Consider the following 12,414-nt stretch of genomic DNA (forward strand, 5'->3'; position numbering starts at 1 on the left):
ACAACCGTCTGGGCTCGTCCATCCAGCCAGGTTTTCACCCAGCAAAGAGTAGACTTGTCCAAGCCATGAGACGCCAGCTTCTCAAGGAGTATTGCATGAGAGACAGCGTCAAAGGCCTTGCTGAAGTCCAGGTAGACAACATCCACAGCCTTTCCCTCATCCACTAGGCAGGTCACCTGGTCATAGAAGGAGATCAGGTTGGTCAAGCAGGACCTGCCTTTCTTAAACCCATGCTTACTGGGCCTGATCCCCTGCTTGTCCTGGACTTGCCACATGAGTGCTCTCAAGACAAACTGTTCCATAATCTTCCCTGGTACCGAGGTCAGACTGACAGGCCCGTAGTTCCCCGGATCCTCCCTCCAACCCTTCTTGTAAATGGGCGTCACATTGGCAAGCCTCCAGTCCTCTGGGACCTCCCCTGTTGACCAGGATCACTGATAGATGATGGCGAGTGGCTTGGCAAGCACCTCCACCAGTTCCCTCAGTACTCTAGGATGGATCCCATCTGGTCCCATAGACTCGTGAGTGTCCAGATGGCGTAGTAGGTCACTAACTATTTCCTCCTGGATTAAGGGTGGTATATTCTGCTCTTCATCCTTGCCTTCCAGCTCAGGGTGCAGAGTACCCTGAGGATAACTGGTCTCCCTATTAAAGACTAAGGCAAAGAAGGCATTAAGTACCTCAGAACTTACAGAATTTTGAATTTATTTCTGTGCAATGACACGTTTGACACAGCAGTAAGAGCAACCCCTATCCTAGATGAGCTTTTCTGCCCTGCCTGGCTCTACCCCTTCTGTGCTAAGATCTTTAAGCAGTTGGAATTTAAGATGAGGAACCCACCTACCCTTTGCTTTTTAAACTAAGAGTACCTGCAACTGGGTATTTCAAAGAGCTTGAGCCCAGAGGAATGTCCTAGAAACTGCCACCAAACTAGAGGAAAAGCCCATCAGATGAAGAGCAACTTGTTTCTGGGCTTTTATTGAGCTTAAATATAGACTAAGTGTTGTCCTATTCAAGACTGCAGGAGTTGTTGCCATTAACAGAATTACAATTTAGATAGTTGGTAACCTTAAGGCAAGTTAAGGAAGCATGTTCAGGGGTTAACTGGTAGGTAAGCAGGTTTGTGGGGGGCCTGAGCTCTGCTTCTGTTCTTGTCTGCACATTTCCCAAGGTACTTACTGTCATTAATGCAATGACAGTTTTAGTGGGAAACATTTCCCATGATTCGGCAGCTGCCACATGCTAAGTGTATATACTTAATCTTCAAGGACATATTTCAGTAGGTAAACAGAGTGGCACAAGCTACTGAAGTAAGGGAGGTCATTTGAAAGGTGAACAGTATTGGTGATCTTTTTGCACGTTTTAAACTAATCTCTCAGATTTTTCTGTAAGAAGATTACAGTAGTCACTTATCATGAAAGAACAACATGTTAACAGTAAGCCATGATTTAATGATAATGAGGAAGGAGGATGTGGGAGCTAATCACCCTCCTATCACTACCTTTATGAATTGCTCTGATAGCCTTCTAACAGCTGTCTACTTCTCTTTCCTTAGCAACCTGTGCTCACAACGGATTGGAATTCCACAGTGCAGCAGTTTCCATGGCAAAATGGATTATGAATGCTGCTAATACCACTTCTGTGGCTCAACTCCTCCTTCTCCTGACTTTTTTTCAACTTATGTAAAAACCATATTGGCCTTCTACATTTGCAGGAGATACATTATCATGCATCTATAACCAATGTACACTTTCATGATACTCTGGGTATGAGGCAGAGAATATTTCACTTCGTTTCTTAAAGGTTACTATCTACTAAGTAAAGCTAAGAATGAATGGCTGAAGGAGCCACTGGCAGGGATAAGGACAGAAACCTCCAGATACTGTTCCTTCCCAATACTCTGTTTTTTATTTTTAGGGAGAACACTCATCCTACTTGAACCTTTGTTGTAATCTTTTAATGATTAAAGTTTTACCTCAAGTATTTGCTCTTTTCTGTATTTTTCCCACTATGAAGTGTAACCTAGAAAAGGAGTATTTCAGGAATGTAACAAAAATAAATTCTGATCCTCACTTGCAATATTAAGATCATTTAGTAGTAGTGGTAGTAGTAGTAGTAGTAGTAGCAGTAGTGAAGGGCTTGAACAAGCTTTTTTCTGGACTTAATTAAGTTAGTAAAGATGTTTCAAGTGAGTGAGTGAAATTCATTGTCATATACTTATATAAAATTTGATTATTCTGTTGCAGGATAAATACTAGTTGGAATTTGATTCCAAGCAAATGGTTTTGATGAAATGGCACACATGCGGTACAGGGTGATAGCATATGTGTATGCAGATCATCTGGCCTATGGAATAGGTTTGGTTTTGTTCTATATTTCTAGTCTAAGTAATTTAAAAGTGTAGTTTAAACAATTTGTGCTTCATGTTTTTTATCTTCCTGTAAAAGCCATTGTCGTTCAGTCCACCCTGGCCAAAAGGAAATCAAGCTGAAGGATTAAAACACTATTTTCCTTGACAATGGTTACTGGGACAGAAACGTTTGATGAACATAAGGATTTTGTGTATGCAGTCAGTTTATTGCTTCTTTTTCTGCGTATGTGGTAGACATTGAATATTCCATGAAAAGCTGCTTTTGGAAGTTAAAGAACACATCTTACACTTTACTGACTCTTGCTTCGGCTTTATTGAAAATGCATAAATTCATGGTGATATATCTGTGGCAAAAACAACTGAAGTTATAGGACTTTCTTGACAACACCGTGGTTTTTTTAACCTTCTTCTTAAAATTAAATACCATTAATAGTGGTCTTCCCTAGTTTAAACCCAAAGAACAGTGATGTCAGTGGAGTCTTTCAAACTGTAAGAAGCATCTTGAAGTACCCAAAGTACAAGTATACATTGTACTCTTCTAATTCAGTCAAGATGTAATCTGAGTAGTACATTTTAATGTAATACAAAGTATAGCAGGAAAATACTAATTCATGCCAAGGACACTAATACAAGGCACTTCTCATAACTGTAAATCACTGGGACCAATCTGTCTGCACTCCGGTTACGTAACTAATTTTGTCTGCATTTTTCCATTGCTATTTACAATGTCATTCTAACTCCATAACCACACTCTACTATAGTAACAATATTACCTTGCACCCTCAAATCTACAAATAGTCTTTCTTCTGTGTTAGAAAATAGCAGATCTGGCAGAAATAATCCCTTCAAAAATGCAAGTATGAGTTGGATTTCTCACTACGCACGTACTAAGAGCTGTAAATATTTATGCTTACTACTTCTTGACATTGGAATCAAGAAAAGGTGTTAACTGTACAAATGGAGCCAATCTGACGAAAACTACATCAATTTAATTAAATCCATCTTTATGGGAAGGGACATTTCATGGTTTTCCTACAGAAAGAGCCTTGTAATATAGACAAAGTATGTTTTTTATTGGCATGTGCCATCCAATATATGTGAAATGGTGTTAGATTTCAAACCTGGAGGTTTATTATTGTGTAGATAGGTGCTTAAAAATGAAGTATATCTGAAGTGTTGAAGTGAACTGCTATTGTCAGAGCTTATTTTACTGCAAAAAAAAGAAAATAGGCATTTTTTTCTAATAGCTTTTAATAAAAGATCGGTGTATTTTAATGATGACTGTCTTGAGTAGCAACTCTTCTTTTTGAAGTTTTGCAAGTTCTGAAATACTCAGATCTCTGATTTGTTTAGAGCTTCACAGAGAAATGGTCATTTAACTTTCCAGGCCTGCTTGTTCCATCAAAATCAATATGACAGGTCAAGACTGCTTGTTGAATGATACCTCATCATATTGTGTTGAAGGAAATGGTGGTGAGACCAGTAATTTTCCATTACTGGTTCTTAACTTGCGGAGGCCTTCTATTTGTTTCTCGTAGGAAATAAGTCATCAGTTGCATAGGTCATGATGAACACTGAAGAGATAAAGTTCTGAGTTTTTCATGTCTTCTCCATGCTGAAAGACAGCACCCCAAAACAAACGGTAGTAACTGGGGAAGGCAGGGTGTTTGTTTCCTCCCACTTACTGGAAAGAGAGAAAAGATGCTATTTCTTCTGCAGCCTCCTAATTCAGTAGTTCATTCTTGCAGTGTGAGCATGACATGAGAGAATTGAGGAGATCAGGCCCTCAACATTTTTCTGGGTACTTTATGACATAGCCTTTAAAAGCTATGTCCTTACTGAAGTCATTTGCCATGCACTATGCTGATGAAATCTAGTATTTGCAATATGGCCCTGCATTTCCTTAAAGATGATTTCTAACAAGTGTAGAAAAATTAAAACTGACAGGTATAATGTCTTTTTCTGATAGGGGGTTTTATCTGTTTATTAGGAATAAACCAACAAATACTTTCAAGATCTCTGCAGAACTGTGTTCGTGTAGTATTGTCTTGTAGATTCTTTGTAATATCCAACATTGTGAATGTACATGATAAAATACAGGTTCCATACCTTCTAATAATTGCCTTGTACTATGCAGTATTACCTATTATCTCTTTATTTTTCCAAACTAAATTCTCACAGTACTCCTCTAGAACAACTTATGAAGTATAATTGTCTGGTTCAAATTTGAACTGTCATGTAACAAAGACATGTTTGGTCATCTTAATACTTAAGAGTGTATGCTATGACATCTGTACCTGGGCATTTCCTTTGTTCTTTTCTTTCTATGAGTATATTTATTTAGAAGTTACCTTCTAAATCAGTGAATCTGAATTAATCTACCTAATGAAGTTTTTCCAGACATACCTACTTTTGCTTGATTATGTAATTGGATGTTAGCATAACTAATGGATTTATAGAGATCGGGTGTTATCAATGTCACGATAAAAATTCTCTGTACTAATGAAGACAGAAATAGCATGAACTGAGTTCAGCTTAATCACAAGTTACAGAATAAAGGATCAACAATGCATAAATAACCTTGTAGCTTAGAACTGTATGTGTGCTCAAACCCTTTTTGCTGTATCTTTCCAACAACTGCTACTTGTTTCAATTGAAACAAATTCAAAACAGCATCAGAAAATAGGCCAAACCAAATTTTTCAGGTTGCACAAAGTAAAAATTTGCACCTGCAATCACAAGAAAATATTTTCTATGTAAAAGCAAACTTTTTCTTTGCTTCATTGTTCAAAAGCCAAAATGTTACAAATTTCAGCCCTTAATTAAAATTTTCTTCCTTACAATTTAAATAGTATATGTGTATCTATACTTTTATGTATATAAATACAAATATATTTTAAAATCTGATTGCAAGCCAGCTTCACGTTCCTTTTTACAATCAGCTACCTCAGTTACATAAAACTGTCTTCATGAAACCTATACAGGTTCATGGCAGCAATTTAATATTACAGCAACAGAGGTATGAAATGGCATTATTTTTCAAACTTTTCTGTGCCAAGTATCTTCATTTTTTCCATTCCTTTGAGGGAAAGATTTTTAAGGGAAGGCTGATAGCAAGTGACTGAGACTCAGTGGTGGGTAGTATGCATGCTTTTCAACCAAATAATAATACTTTTCTTTTTTTTTAAATCCCCCATTCACAATCAGTCTTGCAAATTCAAAAAGAGAATTATCATCTCAGTCCTGCACCCATGAAAACCAATGACAAATTCACCATTCTAGTAATGGTGCAGTAATAAAAAATGAATTTGCAATCCGTATTGTCATTAGAAACTTTAAAAAAAAAAAAAAAAAAAACAGAAAATACTACGATGTTTTACTATGGCGAAAAGAAATCTCAGAGCAATCTCCCTATCCATTTTAGTGGCCCTGCAAATACCACACACTTGACTTTTTACTGCAAATACACTTTCCTGTTGCAATTCTATTGCCTAAGGTTAGAAAGTTAGTAAATCGAATGTGAATGAGGTATTAAGAAATAGTGCATGAAAAATCACACAAGGAAGATACCTGACAAGTTTGGTAAAACTTCCCCCCACCATCAAAGCATACAAGGAGGGGAAAGCATATATATTTTAAAGTTAATTTATTGCATGTTAAAACAGCTCTTTTTAACCTCTGGGCAAAAATACTTCATGTGTAGGATATATACAGCACAGAGCTACTGCAATGAAAATCCATTATGCAAGGCTTTTAAAAAGTAAGTCTCCCTAAGTCTGAATATCAGAGAACCCTGAGTAATGGTGTATGCTTCATGAGTTTGATTCCAGACACTGTTCAGTTGTATGTAGTTGTGTCAATTACCCATACTGAATATCAGTAATGTTTGTTGGGTTTTTTTATAATGTTGGCAACTACTTGTCAAAAAGACTTGAAACAAACTTCTTTGAATATCAAGCATACCGTGATAACACCTTTCTGTCGCTGTCAGCCCAGATTTAACTCTGTGTTAGAGTGTTAGGAGCAAAAGACACAAGACACCGTAACCCATTAGAAGCTACCATATCTTTATTTTTTTCTGCTCAAATTTTATCCTCTGTTCACCAGGACAATTTCTCTATTGCTTTCCTGAAATTATTTTTCTGTACCAACTTTCCTCTTTGCCATTCAACAAACATTTAATTTTTGTTTCAAGGGAAAGGTTGCTTTGCTATGAAAGGCAACAGGACAGCTGGTGATTCATGAGTAATGAAACTGCATTAGGAGAAGGACAATTCATGTGCCTAACATGCTCTATTCCTCCACATCACAACTACATGTCTCTATCACCTGTTGATGTTCTAAAACAAAAGCTAAATGATGGATCCTTCTTCTACAACTACAGCGGTCTATTCATTGAATCTATCTTCTCTGTGATAGGCGAGGCATACATGGGTCAAGCAGCTTGCCTGGATACCCCACATACATTGTATGAATGAATTAGAAATTACTGTTCTTAAGAGCAACAACATGCCTCAATTTGTTGATTTAAAGTTTAACAGTATTTTCTACTACAGTATTTTAATGCTAATCATTGCAAACCTTCCGTTTGAAGCTATTTATTAATGCTTACCAAACTTCTGTCTGTTGTAACACTGCCAATTAATTTTTACCTTATTAAGACTCTTGTTCTCTCTCAAAAAAAACCCTTTAGTTATTTCCCCAGGTAGACACACCTGTGACTACACTAAAGACAGTTTGCAGGGTCAGGGATAGTTTTAGGAGTTGTTTGTAGTCCTCCACCTATTTACCTTCTTGCCCCAAACCTCTTTCTTTGGTCTTCTGAGACCTCTCTCCTGCTACTCCATGTTCAGCTCACGATTTACTCTCCACCACCCTCTCATTCCAACTCCTTCTTCCTATTTTTCCATCCAAATTTTAAGAATATTTCCAATCCCTTCCTCAAGTTCCTTTTCTCTAGTTCCTTGCAGAATTCACCCTGTCTTGTCTTCCTCTATGTACTACAGAATTCACTATTTCACTTGAAAACATTGAGGAAATGGCACACTGTCCCTCCTGTTGTTTCTTTTCTTTGCTCTAATTTACTGCATGGACCTTTGCTTTCAACACACCTTTCTTCTTTACACTTTGACCATCTGGAATTGTAACTCAGGACTCTGTTTTTCTTCCCTTTCTGTCCTTTTCTGTTATCCTTTGGAAACTTCCCTTCCTTCTGGTCAAAGTCCCATTCTCTTATTTTTGCTTCTGCTTTTTCTTTTGCAGGAAGAACTCATTCTCTCCCATACCACCACCATCTCTAAGTCTAACCACAGTCAAAACAGAATGTATAGCCTTCTCTCTAGGCTTCCTTCCATGTCACTATTAACAATTTCACAGTTCTTTGTCACCAAGTGTCATTAAGTTAGTGTTACCTCTGGCAACTTCTCCATTTTCATAACCCATCTTCTCCTGTCACTTTGTCTTTTAGCTTAATAGTAAATCTAAAGGTCATTCCTTTTCCTTTTGAATTCCTAGTGTTCAAAATCTTGGCCTGTGCCATGGGTATGTCTGGACTTCACTACTCTTGAAGTTATAACTTCATCACCTTAAGAAATCTGTCTTTTGAGATGCTTGGCTTTCCTCTCCTCTTGAATTATTTCATCAATTTTCAGCCTACTTCCAGTATTGCACATTAGGATAGCCCACAAATATCAAGGCTTTAATAAATAAACTCTGTAGCACTGCATAAATGCCATATGGGCCCTCATACTGTTGGTGTTGTGTGGCCCTTAAAAGCTACTTCTTCCTCAGGCCTATTGGAAACTGAATGGTGACCATGTATGAAAATATCCACTGTATGTTCAACATAGATGGATGGCAGTGATGGAGTTGTATCACTCCTACTTCAACACTTAACATGTGATGTTATTTCTCTGTAGATTTTATTTTAATAAGTTTGGATTCAGTTTGCATGCTGCCCATTTAACACTTTTCTCTTACAAAGTAAGCAGCTAAACACTATGAGGGGCACTGTCATGGAGATTATCCAGATAAAGACAGAAACAGGTGTTCAGATAAACAGGAGCCTTAAATTGTTCTGGTAGATTTTGTCATCTCTAGAATATTACGTAAATAAAAATCTTAAAGACTCATTGCTTAATTTAGATATAGCAGTTTACAGGTACACACACCTTTCTTACATATAAAAAACCAAATACCTGTGAATGAAACATGTCACCTTTGTTTAGGCATAGGAGCTAGTTATTACATTTTCTTTTTTTTTTTCTTGTGTAGGTGTAGTCGTCCAAGGCTTAAAACAGCAAAAAACACTGTGTGTGCACAGGTCTCATGTTTAATGAGAGAAAGGATAAGCCCAACATGTCTTGACTTTAAGGAAATGCTGAGCAAACGTTCTTCTTCAGTTTGGTCCCTTGCAAGTGACTCAAGTTAGCCTCTGATTGCCAGAGAAATCCAAATCACTATTCACTTAAACTCTACTTCTCAAGACAAAGGTACCTGACTATTCTGTTACTGCTCTTCTGTAAGTTATCTTTTTCTTCCTTCTTACTTTTCAAGATTGCATCTTTTCAAAAAACAGCAAGTAGAACAAAGCTGAGAGCTGTTCAGACATGGTATCCTCACAGATTAGATCATTTATCTCAGTTTTATTTTTACTTAAAAAAATAAGAAATTAAGAATTAGTTTTCTGAAAATGCAGCAGAAGGGACAAGGAAAAAAGAGCAGATGGATAGAAAAAAATCCAAAAAAGGAACAAAAAAACTTTGTGAGTGAATCCCAATCTGTCATTTTTTTAAGTATCACATGACCAACTGTAAAATATAATTTTAAATATGACTCATTAATATGTTACCTGAAACACAGAGTCAGCTTCCTAGTAGGTTTGATCCAATGCCCACTTAGATCAATGGAAAGATTCTACTCACATAAACTTGAGTAAAATAATCAAATAGTAAAAATATTCTAACTAGATAGTTCCCTATTGCTTTAAGTATTTAATTACTATTTTTCTCCCCAAATGAAAGACATTTTCTTGCTATTTCAATTATACAATGTATTTTACATAAAACTGGCATGTCAGTGTGAGATTCAGAAGAGCATATACATTGATTCTTCTCTAAGAATTCCACAGCTTTTATTGTTACCATCTTGCTTTATTATTACTTCTATTTGCTGGCTTTTCTGCTTTTGTTTTTCTACTGTATTATGCTAGTAATACTTGGTAACCTTCAATTATAACCATCAACTTATTCATTATTTCCTGGAAAAATGCACAGCATAATTATATCAAGTCAGAAAAACAAATTTTGAAGGTGTTTGGTGTTTTTTTTTTTTTTCAAAAATGAAATTTTGGGATTCAGTAAGTTAACCTAAATTTTTACCAAAGACATAGTAAATTATAAGGAAGTATTAGCTGCATCTACCCAAAAGGAAACAGAAGCTTATGAAAAATTGTCTTAAACTACAGCATTCAGTGTAAACAGATGACTTTATATGATCTGTGTATGGAGTCTTACTCATTGATTAACATTTCATAAGGAGAGAAGTTTCAGCAATTGAATGTTCTGAGTTCTAAGATAGAAATGTCAACATCATGTCAAAATCACAAGTTCCTGTTTTCCCTTTGAAAAGTGTTTTGTTCAAGAAGGTAATTATATATTTCCTTTATTGTTCTTTAAGTAGAAAATCTATTGAATTTTTCCAAGGAAAATGCATTCATCAACCCAAAGAATAGTTTTGCTTTCGTTTCAATATTGGTATTGCTTAGGTTTTCTGACCCAATTAAAACAGAACATCTGAAATTTGTAAGTCTTTGTAGCTTTAAATTTATTTCCTGTACAACTACAGTTACTATGCAAGACATTATGCTGCTTTTTGTATCACATTGACCTGGTGGGATGTGATCTATATTTTGTGTCCTCCCTTTTGGGAGCTGTATTCTTCTCGTATTTCTGTCCTAACTTAGCTGTCAGGACTGCTTTCTGAATAACTATATGGGGATGATAATACAATTTTTAGTTGTTTAACAGCTTCCCGCAGAGTTCAGCAGTAAAAATGGCAAAAATAAAGCCATCTTCACTGAAAATACTAAGAAAAGTTTTATAAGAAGCATCAGATGAATTGGAATAGCCTGCAGTTCCAGAAAGCATTGCATTTGCCCTTCAAACATGGAAGACTTTCTTCCCAAGTGTTAGGCTAAAAATGAGTACATTTTACGCTTAAGATGCTACTTTTTTTTCTTTTTTAATTGGCCACCAAAGAGATATCTCTAAGCAATCTGAATTCTCTGACCCCATTCACAGTGACCTCTTTTTTTCCTTTTTTTCCATCTCCTAAAGCTGCTTCCTTTAAGACAAACAAAATGTCCATACTATGGATATTTGGAGGAGAAACAAAGCCCAAAATTTAGCATATTTCTCTGAAACAATTATCAACCTGAAGTGTATGTAACTATTAACCTTGAGAAAATAACATCTAAACATATTGCAGTTGCTGGATCTAAAAATCCAGCTTCAAAATGAAGCCAGTGAAATGCCTTCTGTATTTCCTGTGATGTGATACTAACATGATGCCTTGGAACTTGAATCACACAATTCCCTCAAAAAATATTCTGTCTGCTATAGAAAATCCTTGCAGGTAAAATTCATCTCCAGTCAATGAAAGTTTGGCACTCAGTCTACAACTCAAATATGCCTATTCTGAAAAGGCAATCCAGGTATGAACTACATTTTCAGAAACTAGTGGACTTTACAGGCAAGTCATAGGAAAGTATGCAGCGAAATTCCTGAGACACTATAACCTTCAAATATTTAGACCTTTACTTAACCAGAATGAAGTTGTTGCTAATTTTAGTCTCCAGTGAGATCACCTTTAGTCAGTATGTACATCTCTATATACCTGTGATACATACATCTTTGATTCCTTATAATACTTTTTGCTTGTTTCCTTCAGGAAAACTGTAGATAGAATGTTTCTTCAGCTTAGGAGATGTGAACGAAGAAAAGTGCTCAATTTCACTTTCTGTTACCACCCTTGCCACTTATTCCTTTCCTTCCATCCCTAATCCTCACAACTTCCTCCTGCCACCCCCAGCTGTCACCCCAGTTTGCTTTGTCACCTCCTAATCCCCTCCAGAGAAGGATATGATGAGTGTGGAGTAAGTGCCAAAGCTGTTCTCCAGGGCCCTGTGCAGCAGACTCACTCACAGCAGTTTATACAGCATGAAGAAGGCTGGCTGAGTTTTATCCTGTGTGGAAGGTAAATCCATGTACGCATCTACCTAGCAATGTAAACATAAATATCTGGGTAGGACTGGCAAGTTAAGATATTGTATGTTCAGAGAAATGACCTGAAACCTTTATTTGACAGGTGCCATATGGTGCAACAGTTTAAATACCTCTGACAGTCCAAATCACTATTGCAGTAGTAATCCACGAAGGCCAAATGATAAAACTGATTATTTCTCCAGTTCTGTGTTTAAAAACAAACAAAAACAAACAACAAACAAACAAACAAACAAACCCACAGCCAAAAAAGCCCCAGAAAAACGTGAGAAACAATTGTTACAAAGGAGGTATAGACAGCAACTACCACAATGAAGCTTAAGCACAGGCTGGAGGAAGCGGTAGCAAAGCCTCACAAAGCAGCATACAATGTGGCAAAAAAAAGCAGCTGCCCAGGATTTTAATGTGGGCAGTAGGTACTTTACACAAAGTTGCTGGGCTCAGACTGATGGAACAGGGAGGCCCTTAGCTTCCTTACTTTTGCAGCCTGCAGCGGAGGGAATCACAGCCCTGAAAGGAGGAGAGGCCCAAGCCTTGGCCTTTGATTTGAGCTTGCTATTACTCACACTACAGAGAAAGAGCTGCTGCTGCCAGAGGCCTGGCAACGCAGAGGTGTTTAGGACACCAGGCTATGCTTAGACTGCACTTCCAGGTCCTCCAGTTTTGGTTTGAACTAGCTGAACTCTTTAATGTCATGGTGTATGAGTGATAAACTTGCAGTCAAGTATATACACAATATGGAAAATATGTACATGTCTTCAG

At 36.9% G+C, this 12,414-nt stretch overlaps 1 protein-coding gene and 1 long non-coding RNA gene across 2 annotated transcripts in view; one reads left to right on the forward strand and one right to left on the reverse strand.

The window, feature by feature from the left end:
• The window catches only part of LOC115349346, a 44,738-nt gene extending 42,755 nt beyond the window's left edge, over positions 1 to 1,983 (forward strand). The window contains exon 5 of the long non-coding RNA XR_003926064.2: positions 1,556 to 1,983. This is a non-coding gene — a long non-coding RNA (uncharacterized LOC115349346). The remainder of the gene's footprint in view (positions 1 to 1,555) is intronic.
• The window catches only part of KCNT2 (potassium sodium-activated channel subfamily T member 2), a 160,469-nt gene that overhangs the window by 126,594 nt on the left and 21,461 nt on the right, over positions 1 to 12,414 (reverse strand).

Source organism: Aquila chrysaetos, chromosome 12, assembly GCF_900496995.4.
Source record: "Aquila chrysaetos chrysaetos chromosome 12, bAquChr1.4, whole genome shotgun sequence".
In the NCBI taxonomy this organism is placed as follows: domain Eukaryota; kingdom Metazoa; phylum Chordata; class Aves; order Accipitriformes; family Accipitridae; genus Aquila; species Aquila chrysaetos.